Source organism: Rhinolophus sinicus, linkage group LG05 (assembly GCF_036562045.2).
Source record: "Rhinolophus sinicus isolate RSC01 linkage group LG05, ASM3656204v1, whole genome shotgun sequence".
Classification (NCBI taxonomy): Eukaryota; Metazoa; Chordata; class Mammalia; order Chiroptera; family Rhinolophidae; genus Rhinolophus; species Rhinolophus sinicus.
In genome coordinates, this window is record NC_133755.1 from 73,863,048 (window position 1) to 73,875,743 (window position 12,696).

General features: G+C 39.8%; 1 protein-coding gene across 1 annotated transcript in view; it reads left to right on the forward strand.

Moving 5' to 3' along the window:
• The first annotated feature begins 673 nt into the window (after nucleotides 1-673).
• The window catches only part of FHL2 (four and a half LIM domains 2), a 65,418-nt gene continuing 53,395 nt past the window's right edge, over nucleotides 674-12,696 (forward strand). Inside the window, exon 1 of the mRNA XM_019714009.2 lies at nucleotides 674-823. The gene's annotated coding sequence lies outside the window, so the exon portion shown is untranslated. The remainder of the gene's footprint in view (nucleotides 824-12,696) is intronic.

Sequence of the window (12,696 nt, forward strand, 5' to 3'; positions counted from 1 at the left end):
GAAATTTAAGGGTGATCAGGAACTGTTGCTCCCCCAAATGAGTCTTTTCTCTCCTCTTCCAACATATGGTTTAAAGGGGCTAGCAAGATTTTTCTGTTTTAAGTCTATGGAGAAAATGATTTGTGGCTCAAGAAACCCTTGTAACCAACCATTCATGAGTGAGGATGGGAGAAAGAGGACTTTCTGTAAACGCATTCCACTCCTAACTTCCCATATGCTCAGTGTTTATTAAACCGATCCCTTCGTCTTCCCTAGAATCTTTTTCACCCAAGCAAATGCCTCTGAAGCCAGGGGGAGAGGGTCACAGTGTTCTTTCCAAGAAGCAGCGTTGAAAACACATACCACACCATAAGTTTATTTATACAGGCATGCTGTGTGACCTGGGGCAAATTTCGTCTCCATTCTGTGTCTCAGTGCCAGCCACCTACAATCTGGGGGGCTCGCTGCAGTGGAGCGGTGGGCAGCCTGCCCAGAGGCCCTGCCACTTGTCTGACATCGCCAGATCCCTTCCTCATGCTGTGGCTTGTTCCCCCTTTTGCTGCTCTTCGGATGGCTGGAATATGTGCGATGCCTGGGATGTCCTTGAGGCAGGCAGGCCAAAAGGGGAGCTGGCAGCCCCTTCCCATCTGGATACCTTACAAGGCAGCCAGGATCGAGAGGCTGAATTCTTATCTCCGGCGCTCTGGACGTGCCTTATTTATAGCCCTGCTGCCAAGAGTAGGCAACTGGCCCGCAGCTGCGTACACGGTTGGGGTAATCCAACAGAGTGGTTGGTATCGCCGCTGTCCGCTCTGATCAGGCTGGAGGGCAGACGACAGGACAGGTAAGAGCCCAGTGTCCTCCCTTCCCCTCCCTCTCCTTTGCCGTCTGTCCATCCCTGTGCCTGCACCGGCTTAGACACGAGCTGCGCCGGCTTCAGGCCCTGGGAGGGAGCTCTCTGGCACTGTGGACTCGCAGACCCAAGCAGAGACCCAGGTGGCGCTGGCAGCTGCTCCCACCAGCAGCACAACTCGTGCGCTCCGACTGGGCTGCGTAGAAGAGCAGAAGCTGCTCTCGCGTGGAGCCTGCAGAAACATAAAGAATGTGGGAGCATCCTGATTCCTCTGCCCCCCTCGGAGTGGGAATCGGGAATTTACACTGAGATTTCAACACCGGAAAGCTGCTTTTCAAAAAGGGCAGAAAAAGGAAAAAAATTATAACACAAACATTGGGGGGTTGGGGAGAACCACAGTGCTCTCGAGCTTTTTTTGCTCCCTGACGGGATTTCTGGATAGCCTGGGGTGAAAAGGCAAATTACTGATGAGTCTGATTATGCTGGGAAAGTATGTTTATACAAGATGACTTTATGGCTGATGGTTCAAAAGTACAGATAGCTGTTGTGTGCTTTAAAAGGAAATGCACTGATGTTTTCCTAATTTCTAGTGCAGAATATACGCAAAATGCACAGTACTGAGTAATGCTCGGGCAATGGCATAATAACGTTAAAATTGATAGAATGACATATATATGATAATAGGTATCATACATATAAACATCTGCTAGCCAGACTCCATGCGAGGCACTTTATCAAGTCCAACCTAAAAAGAAAACAAAAAGAAAAAAGAAAAGAAAAATCTGTCAGATCAGTTTTTTTTGTTTGTTTTTGTTTTTAATAATCATGAAGTCGAAAGATAGTATTGACACCTGCATTATAGGTTAATGTTATTTTATCACACATCTTTGCTCTATACAGGTTTGTTGTTTTATTTGTTTCTTAAGGAATGTTGTTTGAATTTTGTTTTACGGCTAGGTTTATAACAATGAGATGTGCTGCAATAAAGTCTATTACATTTTGAGATCCATGCTATTTTACAAAGATGTTTAATGGACTAGCCAACTAATCAACTCAAGTGATCACATTTTTGAGGCTTTTTCTAATATCAAGAAAATATTTTAATGTATGACTTCCAGGAAAAGTTGCCTATTTTCCCACAAAGCATTCCCTGACTGCTCACCCACCTTCTTGCCTGTCTTTGAGCACATTTTGCATTTTCTGATTTCATCATCCTGTTTAGTGCTTCCAGAGTTCATTGATTACAGATCATGGAGGCCAGGCCACGCTGTACCTCTGTCTGTAGTCCCACAGCTCTTAACACAGCAACTGAAACACTTTCTACTGGTGTCTAAAATATTTCATATTTAAAATAGATGGCCAAGAAACACTGACTTTAAATCATCCTCTTCCCACTGTTAAAAAAAAAAGTTCAACTGAGTAAGTTTTAAAGATCTTATTGGTTTTATTCAGCAATTCATGAATCAGGCAGCATCCCATCTAGCAGACAGAAAAGGAGCTCCAAGGAGCTGTGCAAAATGAAAGACTTTTATAGGAAGAAGGGAGCAGGAACAAGAAACTTGTACTAGGCCAAACAGCAGATTGGTTACAGCAAGGTCATTTCCCTGTAGGGGATGGTGGGGTCTATGAGCATATTGCCTCACTATTGTTGATCAGGTGATTCCTGACTAACTGGTTTGAGATTCCATTTGTGGGAGAGCCAAAACTGTAATTAAGTTAAGTCTCAGTTTGGTGATGTGAGCCTTAGCATAAGTGATTCCATTCGGGGCCTGTTGTCTTATTTTCAACACCACCGAAGAAAGAGGTGAAATTATATTCATAGTGTTTATATTTTCTTTTGTTTTTCTTCTTATTATACAAACATATGTTCATCATAGAAAATATGGACCAGCAGAGAGAAGGACATGGAAAATTCTGCGTAGCCTTACTACTCAAAGATACACAATCAGCATTTAATTGTTTATCTTAACTATTTCTCGATTCTAAGAGTTCCTTGATTATAAAACCAACCATTAATTTTTTTTAATTTATTTTTTAAATTTATTAGGGTGACAATTGTTAGTAAAATTACATAGATTTCAGGTGTACAATTCTGTATTACATCATCTATAAATCTCATTGTGTGTTCACCACCCACAGTCAGTTCTCCTTCCATCACCATATATTTGATCCCCCTTACCCTCATCTCCCACCCCCCACCCCCCTTACCCTCTGGTAACCACTAAACTATTGTCTGTGTCTATGAGTTTCTGTTTCTCATTTGTTTGTCTTGTTCTTTTGTTATTTTTCCAACCATTAATTTAATACCAGCTTTAAAAGAGAAGGGGAAAAGATCCCCATTCTGTTGCACACTGATGTATTTTAAGATGAATCTAAAATTAATGAATTATGGGGGAATATACATTATAATTAAGGAATATATATATATATATATACATATATATACACACTATATATGTGTGTGTGTGTGTATATGTATGATCAGGTTATTTGGCAATATACTTTTTGTCCAATTTATAGTCAATGTACTTTTACTGTGTATTCAAGCTGTAATTCTTTGAAAACTCGTTATCTCTATATGACATTATGACTTCTCTCATCTAGCCAGAATATTAAAATATTCATAGTAGTTAGATAAATGGGACGTTAAAAAGCATAAACTGAGATTTCGATAAGTAATTTTTATCAGAATGTGACTTGTTTTGACGTATGATCTACTGATTCCTGCACTACTCACGCTACCTACTGAAGAGTGAACACTCAACCATCTTGTGCCTTGATCTGCGTGCCACCTAAACTGGCTTGACTGATTTTCTTCATTATCATTGATTTGTCAGCCTTTCATCACTTAGTCTCCAGTATACCAAAATAAGGATGAAAAGTAGAAAAAAACTAAGGTAAGTTCTGAGCAATTTGGTATTTAACAGATGTATTTCATAAATATCACTCACTTTTTAAAGTGTAACCTTATACAAATAAAATCAATTTTAACTTTGAGGACAATTTTGCAATTTGGGGCTTTGTTTGAATTTAAAAAGTAAATATATATAGAGAGAAGAGGAATAAAATTCATTCTAATGGACGTGTTTTGTCCTAGTTAGTAATGCTGAAAAGTTAAACTGAAGAAAAGCCATATCAATGCAACAAAACATAAATTATGCCCCATGTGTTTTATTAAGAAGGCTGAGTAACTAGATTTTAAGGGGAAGGTACAAGAATTTCATTGTGGATTTTAAGAAGTGAGACTTCTTTAGCTGCCTGGAACCTGTCTGATCAGCCTGAAGGGGGTAGGGTGTCTGAAGGGACAGTGAGAGCTGACTATTTTCTTTCTTTTTAAATTTTTTTAAATTAGTTTCAGGTGTACAAAGTAGCATAATAGTTAGACATTTAAACCCCTCAGAAAGTGATAGCCCACCCCCCCAAATCTACTACCCCTCTGACATCGTATATAACTGTTACAATACCACTATCTTCCCTATGTTTTACTCCACCTCCTGTGATATATATATATATATATATATATATATATATATATATATATATATATATATGTCTCCAAAATAATATACACAAGTGGACACTTTGGTCAACGTTGCTCAAGCAGTAATTCTCCATAATCAGAAGTGTCTGGACGCTGATGGTAACCACTTTGAGTACCTCTTGTAATTGCAGAAATCAAATGTGACTTGTATTCATCTTTTGCTATCAGTATATACTGAGTATTACAATTTTAATACAATTTTTCTTTCTTAAAATGTGTATACATGTTCTTGGCTCCTTCTGTGTGTGTGTGTGTGTATATATATATATATATATATATATTTAATTATAGTTGACATTCAATATTGTTCTACTTCAGCTTCAGGTGTACAGCGCATTGGTCAGGCATCTACACAGTCTATGAAATGATCCCCCATCTGGCACCCAAAGCTATATTCATAATATATAATCTTAACTGTGTAATATGTGTGTGTGTGTGTTTATATGTATGTATTTATAAATAATGGAGAAATACACCAAAATATATAAAATTATTGTTTCTGAGGAGTAAGAGTGGTAGTAATTTTATGTTTTCTCTACATTTTAAATAGCATGCTAAGTTTTCTACACTGAGAATAATCATGAAAGTTTTTTTATTGCAAAATTGCATGCAAATATAAAGCATTGCAACTATTGCCACTAATTATAAAAACTGTAAATAGCCAACCAAATAGCCACCCTTTTTTAAAAAATAGCTAAGATTTATCGAACGATAAATATATCCAGGAACTATGTATTAGCTCACTTAATGCTCACAGCCACGCTATAAGTACTATTTATTATTATTATTATTATTATTATTATTTCTATTTTCAGATAAGGAAACAGGTTTAGAACAGTAATATCCACTGCAGAAGCTGCAACCAATTTAAAGATATGGTCTGGCTTCAAGAACTTTGTAATCTACTTGGCATTAGAATACCATAGAGCAATGTTAAAGCCATATTCAATGAACAGTGTGGTTTGAATGGCATATACAAATGCTCTAGGAATGGTAGGTAATAATCCTATAGGAATGTCACTTGGAATGAGAAAGATATACTTGGGGTAAAGTTTTCATGGAAAGGGGTATGGAGCCTAAAGTAAGGAATTACAAAAGGCCGAGATTGCTGGGGAAGAATGTGAACAATATGAATATGGAAATAAATAGGATTTGTCCTGCCAAGTGAAGGGTGCATCCTGCAGGTACAAGATGTGCCAAATGTGCCTGTGCTGGGGGGATGAGGGGTAGCAGTAACAATTTAGGGACAACAGCCACTTGATTTCTCTTTGTTCTCTTTGAGACATTTCTAAAATCTGACAGTTTGTAAGAGGAAATGAAGAGATCTCGTGACTCTCTAAACTGGGAGGAAAAAAACAAAAACCCAAACACTAAAACCTTCCCTGTAAAGAATCTGAACTGGGGCTAATTTGAATTCCACATTTAAAATAAAAGGAAGCTCTGGGTTAGAGAGGTGGTAGGTGGCGTCTGAGTGACCGCCGAGGGCACGCACGTGTGGGATCCACACGGCAGTTCTGTGAGGGCTACTCTGGTTTCCTCCTTCGTATATGAGGATGCTGAGACACTGAGAAGTAACGGGGCTCAAAGCCAGTAAGTGGAGGAGGAGGGATTTGAACCTAGGCAGAGCAGTGCCAGGACTGACAGGCATCCAACAGAGACTGTTGGAAAAGTCTCCACTATGGAGAGAGGACCTCACCTTAAAAATGAGTGAGGGCTTTCAAACTTCTTTTATCCTTTCTTTTTCTTGTTTTAATACTCCCTTTCTTTCCAGCCCCTTCTCGGGAGCATGGAAAGGGTGTTTATCTCATTGGCCACACCCCTGACAACTAGAGCAGTGCCTTGCACACAGCAGCTGTCCATAAATATTTGCTGAACTAACTTGTAGTGTTTAATTCAGGCGTAAGAAGAGTTAGGATCCAAAGGAAAGAGCCAGAAGTTTCCCTGGTTACTAGTACCATTCCCTCTGCAGTACTGGCTCAGAAACAGGCCTGAAGGGTAATACCACTCCCTACCCTTTGATACACAGCACAAGTTGATAATTAACAATCATAATAATGTTTCTTAAATGGAATTTGGGGGGGCAATAATATTTGATGATAATGGATCTCTAAGGAGGAAATTATCAGCCTCGGAAGTTTTCATTCACCACAGAGTGTGGGGGGGGGGGAGTGAGGAATGTGAGTGTGTGTGGTGTGAGTATGTGTGTGTGTGTCCGCGCGTGTGTATTGGGGAAGGGAAAGAAGTTGGAGATGCTGAGTAAATTCTGAAGAGTGTAAGCTTCCTTTTTCAAAAGCTCTCCAGTTTTGTTCAGAACAACATTTTGCTTCCTTTAAATTTAATTTAGTAAACAAACAAACAAACCTGGTGAGAGAAAATAGCCTCCTTATTTCAAAACCCCAACTTTAATTACACTGAATTATGGACCAAATGTTGTACTCTTCCAATCCTTAAATCAAAAGATGGAGGTCAACAAGATTTCAAACCAATTAGGTTCAGTGAAAAAATAATAACATGTACGTGACATAAAGAAGCAAGGAGATTTTGAAAGTGCATGAGACAAACTCCTTGTAGGCACCTGTCTCTCTATGCCTACAAATTTAAAAGGCAAAAATCCTATGAACAGGTGCAAATTTGTTGGCACTCAAATTAACCAGCATGGGCAACCATCCAAGTGAGGAAAGACAGTCGCAACCACAATTCCATGTCTAAAATATTCTCAGATGGAAAAACTCTGAGGGCACAGTGAGGATCTTCTAATTAAAACAGAGTTCTCAACAAGTCAGAAGGCTTGGAAAAACATAGTGGCAAGTTCAACATAATTTCAACAATGAACTTTGGCTAGAAGAATTGATAGGCCCTTCAGCCACCATTATTAGGCAGCAGCAGTAGCAAATCCTCCAGTCTGGCTGGGGATTAACTCTGGCAGGAACCTGGCACCCCGCCCTGAACTATTTCTACTTTTGTACACAGTGCTTCACTGTTTCCTGGGAAGTGACAGCAAACCTCTGCCAGCCTCAGGCAGGAGCAGCTGGGCAGCTCCAGAGGCCAACGTGAGCTCAACTGAACCACAAGTCTCTTTTTTAAATTTGTTATCATATTTGTGACTTAAATTAGATCGGGTCTCTCGCCTGCTCAGAAATTTCCAATGGCTTCCAAGTCAAAATACAATCCTGATGCTACGTAACATACAGAACCCTACATGATCCCGGCCCCTGGAATCTGACCTCATCTTCACCCTTTCTACCCCTCCATCTAGGATGCTCCAGTCATAGTGCCCTTCCCCAACTATGCCAACAACTGCCAAGCACCAGGGCCTTGGCACCGGCTGGTGTCACTATCAATCAAGCATTCCTCCAAGAAAATCACACACCATCCTCCTTCATTCAACACCACATCTGAGAGCCACTGCTGAACATTCCATCTAAAAGCATTGTTTCTAGCTCCTTACTCTGATTTACTCCTTACCCTGGTTCTGTTCAATGCACTTATCATCTCACATATATACACACCCACAGTTACGTACATATCAGTGTTTGTCTCTCCCCCAGTAACATGTGAGCTCCAATTAAAGCAGACCCTCTCTGTTTTGTTCACTGAGATGCTCCCAGGACCTACAACAGTGAGTGGCACATAGTAGGTCCTAATAAGTGTTGAAAAATGAGGGCTCAAATTCTTAAAAACTTTTTCACTGTAATTTGTATATCAGGGTCTAAGTCTAATGCTACCCTGTCCACAAATTAAACCTCATTTCAAAAACTTCCACTACTCTTTCATTTTGTTAAGGGAGAACAGTGGGAGCCGGGAGTCAGACTGGCTGGGCTCAGCTCATAGCTGTGCCACCTACAACATGCCCAGGTGAGATTTCAGCTTCCCAGAACATCATCTTTAAAGTGGGGATAATAACAAAAATCTCTTAAGGCATTTGTAAAAATTCAACAAGTCAAGAATAGTAATAATGGACATGATGTCATCAAAATGGCGGCGTGAGGTGAGCCTCTGTAAAGCTTCCCTGGAATTTACAATGAATCGAACAACTATTACTCCACAAAGGACTTCCGGCACAGCAGACAGGCAAGACGAAGAGGCCCACTACTGAATTCACCTAAAGGTGGGCAAATCCCGCAAGCGGGGGAGGAGGGAAGGGAAAAGTGCAGAGACGGAGCCGCGCGGGCGCAGGACGCAGACCTAGCTCAGTGCTCCGAGCTCGCTGCTTCCTGGAACTACCGCAGCTGCGGGAGAGGGAAGAACTAAGACTGCTAGGGCTCTGCTTATGGCCCACAGGGCTGAGGGGGCAGCATATAACACGACTGAACCCAATGCTCACGGCAGAGACCTCAGAGCAAAGACTGAGGGAAGAAGGCTAAAAATGGTGGTTTAAGCCCTCACTGCCAAGCAGAGAATGGAAGCCTTAGGCACTGAGACTAGCCGCCCCCTCTCTACCCTCCCAGAACTCAGCCCGTCCCCACCTGCCCAGTACTAGAAGTAGAACAGTAGCAGTGTCAGATCAAAAGAACAGAATATTTGCTGTTCTGAGAACTGTGGACCGCAGACACAGATTCGCAGCCCAACTAGTTCCGGCAAATGGGAGGGAGCTGTGGAAGCAGGATCGGATGTGGTGGTGGTCGCCGCCATTGCTCTGGGCCACCTCTCACAACTCACCCACCCCTGGCCCCACCTATCTGGGAGGATCCCTGCAGGAGTAAACAGAATTGCTGAAACATACGGGCCTGAATCTGGTGCAGGAGTAGCTTTGGATCTTCAAAAGCTCTCTGCATACCCACCGGGACACTGCGCCCTGTGACCCAGGCGGACTATTAACAGAGGAGAAGCCGTCACCCACAGAATTCCCCCAATGTGTGAGAAGCTGGAATAGTGCAGAGAAAACATAACACTACAGTGTGAGAGAGAGAAAAAAAGGCTGCAGCTGGAGAGAAAATAAAACATTCCACCAACAAGTTCTGGAAAACAAAAGAAAGACCTCTTCCTATCAACCTGTTGCAGAAGCCACTCCTGTAAATGTCTAGGAAGAGAAATAATAAATCAGTAATTGCCATGAATAACCAAGGCTACAAGACAGCTCAGAAAGAAAGTGAAAAGTCTCCAGAAAAGGAACTTAAAGAAATGGAAATATCTGACTTAAATGACAGAGAATTCAAGACTGCAGTTCTGAAAAAACTCACCGAGATGCAAGAAAACACAGAAAGGCAGTTTAATGAACTCAGAAACACAACGAAAAACAACATGAACATTTTATGAAAGAGATAGAAATTTTAAAAAAGAACCAAATAGAATTTCTGGAGATTAAGAACTCAATAGAAGAAATTAAGAATGAAATAACCAGCTTAGGTAGTAGAGTTGACCAGATGGAGGAAAGAATCAGTGACATCGAAGATAGAAACCTGGAAATGACACGGATGGAAGAAGAAAGAGACTTGAGACTTAAAAGAAATGAAAGAACTTGACAAGAACTTTCTGATTCCACCAGAAAGAGCAATATAAGAATAATGGGCATACCAGAAGGAGAAGAAAGAGAGAAGGGAACAGAGAATATATTCAAACAAATTGTCGATGAGAACTTCCCAAATTTGTGGACAGAACTGGACCCTCGAATCCAAGAAGCAAATAGAACACCTAATTACCTCAATCCCAACAGGCCTTCTCCAAGGCACATTGTATTGAAGCTGTCTAAAATCAATGACAAAGAAAGAATCCTCAAGGCAGCCAGGGAAAAGAAGACGGTAACCTACAAAGGAAAGCCCATTAGATTATCATCAGATTTTTCAGCAGAAACTCTACAAGCCAGGAGGGAGTGGAACCAAATATTCAAACTATTGAAAGAGAGAAATTATGAGCCAAGAATAATATATCCAGCAAAGATATCCGTTAGATATGAAGGAGAAATAAAGACCTTTCCAAACATACAGAAGCTGAGGGAATTTTCTAATACACGACCTGCACTACAAGAAATACTAAAGGAGGCTATTCAACCACCATCAACTGGGACAATTTGTGGCAATCAAAACATAAAAAGGGAGAGAGTAAGGCCTGAACCGGAATATGGGAATGGGGAAAGTAAGTGCGCTGAAGAAAATGGAATACTCTAAATATCAAACTTTCTTTTACATAAATTTAAGGGAACCACCCAAAAAAAATCCAGAACTGGAATATATACTGTAATAAAAGAAGAAACAGAGGGGAAAATCATGGAATACCACCACACAGAAATAATAGACAACAACAAAAAGTCAAAGGAACAATGGAGACACAGTCTTACCAGAATACTAAAGATAGAACGATAGGAAATCCTCACATATCGATAATCACCCTAAATGTAAATGGACTGAACTCACCAATAAAAAGGCACAGAGTAGCAGATTGGATCAAAAAACTAAACCCAACCACATGCTGTCTCCAAGAGACACATCTCAGCTACAAGGACAAGCATAGACTCAGAGTGAAAGGGTGGAAATTGACACTCCAAGCAAATGGTTTCCAGAGAAAATCAGGTGTAGCCATACTGCTATCAGATGAAACAGACTTTAGGGTGAAAAAGAGACAAAGATGGACACTTCATAACGGTAAAGGGGACTATACAACAACAAGACATAACCGTCATCAATATTTATGACCCCAATCAGGGAGCACCAAAATATACCAAGCAATTACTAATAAAACTAAAGGGAGAAATTGACCAAAACACAATTATACTAAGGGTCTTAAATACATCATTGACAGCTATGGATAGATCATCCAAACAGAAAATAAATAACGAAATAGAAGCCCTAAATGACACATTAGATGAAATGGACATAATTGACATATATAGAGTACTTCATCCTAAAACAACAGACTATACATTCTTTTCTAGTGTACATGGAGCATTCTCAAGGATAAACCATATATTGGGGCATAAAATAAGCCTCAGCAAATTTAAGAAGATTGAAATCATACCAAGCATATTCTCTGATTACAAGGCTTTGAAATTGGGTATCAACTGCAAACAGAGAGAAGGAAAAAACACAAATACATGGAGATTAAACAACATACTTTTAAAGAACGACCGGGTCAAAGAAGAAATTAGAGGAGAGATCAAAAGATACATAGAAACAAATGAGAATGAAAATACATCCTACCAAAATTTTGAGATGCAGCGAAAGCAGTTTTAAGAGGGAAATTTATATCATTACAGGCCAATCTTAAGAAACAAGAAAAATCCCACATAAATAACTTCATGTTACACCTTAAAGAACTAGAAAAAGAAGAACAAATGAAACCCAAGGTCAGCAGAAGAAAGGAAATAATAAAAATCAGAGCAGAACTAAATGAAATAGAGAACAAAAACACAGCAGAAAAAAATAATCTGACAAAGAGCTGGTTCTTTGAAAAGATTAACGAAATTGACAAACCCTTGGCTAGACTCACTAAGATAAAAAGACAGAAGACACTAATTAACAAAATCAGAAATGAAAAAAGGGAAGTATACACAGACGCCGCAGAAATACATAGAATCATCCAAAAATACTATGAAGGACTATATGCCACCAAATTCAATAACCCAGAAGAAATTGACAAGTTCTTAGAAACATATAGCCTTCCAAGGCTGAATCATGAAGAACTGGAAAATCTAAACAGACCGATCACCAGAAACAAAATTGAATCAGTCATCCAAAATGTTCCCAAAAGCAAAAGTCCGGGACCAGATGGCTTCACTAGTGAATTCTACCAAACCTTCAAAGAGGATCTAATACCAATCCTGCTCAAACTCTTCCAAAAAATTGAAGAAGAGACAGTACTCCCTAACTCATTTTATGAGGCCAACATTACCCTGATACCAAAACCTGGTAAGGACAACACAAATAAAGAAAGCTACAGACCAATATCTCTGATGAATACAGATGCAAAAATCCTAAACAAATTTTAGCAAATCGAATACAACAATGCATTAAAAAGATTTTTCATCACGACCAACTGGGGTTCATCTCCGGGGCACAATGATGGTTCAACATACACATATCCATCAATGTGATACATCACATAAACAAAATAAAGGACAAAAATCATATGATTATAACAATTGATGCAGAAAAAGCATTTGACAAGATACAACATCCATTTATGATTAAAACACTTAATAAAATAGGCATAGAAGGAAAATACCTTAACATAATAAAGGCCATATATGACAAACCCTCAGTTAATCTCATAATTAATGGTGAAAAACGGAAGCCCTTTGCTCTACGTTCAGGAACACGACAGCGCTGACCCCTATCACCTCTGCTTTTCAACATAGTGTTGGAAGTCCTTGCCAGAGTAATCTGTCAAG